At 37.9% G+C, this 4,753-nt stretch overlaps 1 pseudogene; it reads left to right on the top strand.

The window, feature by feature from the left end:
- The first annotated feature begins 2,478 nt into the window (after positions 1-2,478).
- The window catches only part of LOC102810644, an 8,471-nt pseudogene continuing 6,196 nt past the window's right edge, over positions 2,479-4,753 (top strand).

The raw sequence follows: 4,753 nt of genomic DNA on the forward strand, positions 1-4,753 counted from the left end.
GTCTTTCATACCTCAGACATATTATCAAGAGGGACCAGTTCCTGGAGAAGGACATTATATTTGGTAATGTAGAGGTTCATCAAAAAAGAGGGGTAGCCCTAATGAGATCGATTGTCTCAGTGGCAGCAGCAATGGGCTCAAGTGTAGCAAAGATTGAGAGGTTGACCCAGTGTATGCCCTTATACCTATCCACTTCTACATCTATCAAGAACACTCTCATTCAAATGGGAGCAATCTTGTCCCATAGGAGATAATCTGACAATGGACACATTTTTTGTTCCTTTGCTTTAACTGAGAGTTTATTACTGGCATCTAGTGGACAGAGACCAAAGATACAACAGACATCTTATAATGCACAGGACAGCACAGCCCTCTCCTCCCCAACAAAGAATTGTCTGTCCTAAAATGTTCTGGTGTGGTGCTATCGTATAATCGCTAGACTGCTAATGGAAAGTCGGCAGTTCAAAACCACCAAGCTATAGGTTTTCCACAGAAAACCTATACAGGGTCTCTATGAGTTGTAACCAACTTGATGGCACAGAACAAGAGCATTAAATGTTAATAGTGCGGAAGTTGAGAAACCTCCATCTAGAGAGTCACATATTTGAAGATAAATGCAAATATTTTACTCACAAGCTTACTTCTCATTAGAGACTGGTTTTACGGGCTGATTTAGGATCCACCTAGTAGGTTGCGCTGACTAACAAAACAAATAACTATTTCTGGTTCAGATCAGCATAGTGCCATATTGTCTTTGATACCTAACTGTATTCTGTGCCCAAAATATCTGGTCATAGCTTGGTACTTGTTAACAACTACAAAAAGAAAACACAGTCTTGAATAAGGAAACTGTTATGACCTTGTCTTATTCCATCTGATATGACTAGATCTATATTGTGCTGCAAATGAGACAAAATACTCAGCCATAAATGAACAACTTCTCTTACATAATAATTTACTGCTTTGAAAGTCACCACCTTTACTTTTAATGACTACAGGAAGTCAAATTTCAAAAATACAAAAGGACCAAGTCATCATCAAACCATTATATGTCCTAATCTCTCAAACTTTCTAGTAATTTTGTTGAGTGGATTCTAACTCACAGCTATCCTGAATGTATCAGAGTAGCACTGTGCTCCATAAAATTTTTTAAGGGCTGACTTTTTTAAAGTAAAATTCCAGGTCTTTCTTCTGAGGTCCTCTATGTAGACTTTTTGGTTGGCAGTCAAATGTGTTAAATGGGTACACCACCCAAGGACTTCTTTCTAATATTGGTTCTTTTCTGAAATGAGGTTTAAGACTTTGTTTTAAATTTTGGATACTCAACAGCCACAAACATTTCCTTAAGAAAGAATAATAGGAATTTAAAAACTACAAGAAACAATTAAGAGGTATAGCAAAAATTTGGATGAGTATAGGTTGATATGTATGAAATTGCCAAAATATGACATTTTCACCTATAATAATGACAATTTCATATGATTTTACTTAAATTTGTGAACCTGGGCCCATTCTTTAAACTCTCTGTATCTTTATTTATTTATTTTAATTTTTTATTGTGAATTGAGGGAAGGTTTACAGAACAGATCATCAGTTTTACATTCAACAAATCATACTCTTTGCTTCATTACAATAATTGCAATCCCCTCCATGCACTAATGATTAACAGTATTTCCCTCTATTCATTTTACCTCTTGCACTCCCCCTTTGTCGCTTGCTACCTTCATCTTTCTCTTGCTAACCCCCCTCTTGTACTTTGTCTGCCCTGTCACCCATGTTAACATGTGTCTACCCTCTAGCCTGTGAATAATTTTCCATTCCTCTATAACCATCATAGATTGTTTCTTTCATCAAGAAAATCTTTTCCTAACTTTTTGCAACATTGTGTTCATGAAATATTTGTCCTTTTGTGATGGACTAATTTTATTCAACATAATGTCCTCCAGGTGCATTCATGTTATGAGGTGTTTCAAAGATTCGTTGTTAATCTTCAACATTGCATAGTATCCCCTTTTGGTTCAAACTGACCTTGTAGTCCAGTGTGTTAATCTGCAGTGCCACGTAAGGACTCCAAATCTATACTATGTTGTTGTTGTTGTGAAGTGCCATCGAGTTGGTTCCGACCCATAGCGACCCTGTACAGGGTTTCCAAGGGTGTAAATCTTTATGGGAGTAGAAAGCCTCATCTTTCTCCCGCGGAGCAGTTGAAAAGGGAGATTTTAGATATGTTTTAGAGTTTTTTTTTCCCTTTTATATGTATTTTTTTTCTTTCACCTTTTAAATACATTTTTGGTTCAGTATCAGCACTGATAATTTGCATTTCCTTATTCATTCCCTTTTCCTCTACTTTTGTTTTTCTTCTCTAGATTGTATTGCAGCCAGAATAATGACCTCTAAAAATATTAGATACTGTGTTACCTTACAAGGCGAGAAAAGTCTTTGCAATTATAACTAAGTTAAGGATTTTGAGATGGTGATATGGTTCTGGAGTATCCAGCTGGACTTAAATTTAATGACAAGCATAAGGGAGAGGCAGAGGGAAGCTTGACACACACACAAGAGGAGAAAGTGATGAAAAGAGGGAGCAGAAAGAGTAATTTGGAGATGCTGGCCGAGAAGATTGAGCAATGTTACCACAAGCTCAGAATTGCTAGCAGTCACCAGAAGATGAAAGAGGTCAGCAACAGATTCTCCTCTATACATCCAGAGTATACATGCTCTTCTGATACCTCAATTTCACGCCTGTGATACCAGAACCATGAGATAATGAATTTCTTTTGTTTTAAACCACCAAGTTTGTGGTCTTTTGCTTCAGAAGCTACACTGTGTGAGGCTAATTTTTTTAAATATATAATATTGATAATTTAGACCATTTGCAAATAGGTATAGTTCAAAAAAATTTTAAATGCAATCTATCCTTCCAAAAGTCACCTGATTCCTTAACTTCATCAACATTAAAAAACAAACAAATATATATATACTTTTAGATAAGGCAGGATCACATTTCTGGGCAAGATGTCAGCATGATGCTGGTGGTGATGTACCACTTATATGAAGAGTGATAGTCCCTGTTGTCTACTGTTGGTGTGTGCCATTAAGTGGGTTTGGACTCACTGTGACCCTATAGGACAGAATAGAATTACCTCAAAGGGCTTCCTAATCTTTACAGAAGCATATTGTTAGGCCTTTTCTTCTGTGGAGTTGCTAGTGCGTTTTGTTGACTAACCTTTCTGCTACAAGCCAAGAAGTTGACTATTGAACCAGCAGGGCTCATTCTGTTATGAACGTGTTGTTAGGTTGCTTTGAATCTATTCTGATTTATAGCGATCCCATGAACAACAGAACAAAACTCTGCCTGGTCCTGCATCAGCCTCACAATTACTATGATGGTTAAGCCCATTTTTGCTGCCACTGTGTCAGTCCATCTTGTTGAGGGTTTTCATACGCTTCACCGACCCTCCATTTTACTGAGCATGATGTTCTTCTCCAGGGACTGGTCTCTGCTGATAAGCACATCCAAAATATGAGAGACAAAGTCTTGCCATCCTGGCTTCTAAAAAGCATTCTGGTTGTATTTTACAGGGTCACACCAAGACAGAGAACAGATACTCTATTTCATAAAGATAGATATCTGGTAAAGATAGATGTAAAAATCTTCAGTCCTGTCTTCTAAGTTGGAAGTTGCAGGTGGGTCAGATACCTAGTGACCCTCTTCCACTATCCACAGAAATGTCATAATAACTTAGTAATCCTATGATGCTGTAGGATAAGCACTGGACAGCAAGGTTAGTTAGACCTGCAAAGTTGGCATTTCAAACCCACCAGCCGCTCTTCAGAAACCCTAGACTGGGTCACTATGAGTTGGAACTGATTGGATTCCAATAAACAACAGCAACATTCACAATGTTTTCTCTTAGTTTTGTAAGAGTATTGTATTAAGGCCATCACTCCTCTGTCAGTTTGTCGTACTATGATGGTTTGCAAGTTGCTGAGATGCTGGAAGTTATGCCAGAGACATTTTATATACCAGCAGAGTTTACCTAGAGTGGACAGATTTCAGCTGAGCTTCCAGACAAAAACAGACTAAGAAGAAGAAGAAGAGACAAACTACTTCTGAATGTTTAGCCACTGGAAACATTATGAATAGCAGTGGAACAGTATCAGACAGCACAAGAAGACTGAGTATTGAAACAAGATGAATAGTACCAGAATATTGTCAGATAAAATGCCAGAAGATGAGGTGCTCATTTTTGGAGACACTCAAAATACAACTGTGGAAGAGCTGCTTCCTCAAAGTAGAACTGATCTTGATGCCAGGAATGGAGTAAAGCATTTGGAATCTTCATTTGCTGATGGGACCGAACTCAAAATGAAGAGAAGCAGTTGCAAACATCCACTAATCATTGGAACGTAGAAGGTATGAAGTGTGAATTTAAGAAAATTGGAAGTTGTCAAAAATGAAATGGAATACATATAGATCAATATCCTAGGCAATTGCAAGCTGAAATGGACTTGTATTGGCCATTTTGAACCTGACAATCACATGGTTTACTATGCCAAGAACAACAAACTGAAGATGCATGGGATCACATTCATAACCAAAAAGAACATTTCAGAATGTATCTTGCAGTATAATGCTATCCGTGATGGGATTATATCCAATGTGGCACTGTGGGGTTTTGCTCTGGTAGCGTAGTGGTTATGAATCAGGCTGCGAACCACAAGGTCAGCAGTTCGAAACTACCAGCTGCTC

This window comes from Chrysochloris asiatica, unplaced genomic scaffold (genome assembly GCF_000296735.1).
Source record: "Chrysochloris asiatica unplaced genomic scaffold, ChrAsi1.0 scaffold00006, whole genome shotgun sequence".
In the NCBI taxonomy this organism is placed as follows: domain Eukaryota; kingdom Metazoa; phylum Chordata; class Mammalia; order Afrosoricida; family Chrysochloridae; genus Chrysochloris; species Chrysochloris asiatica.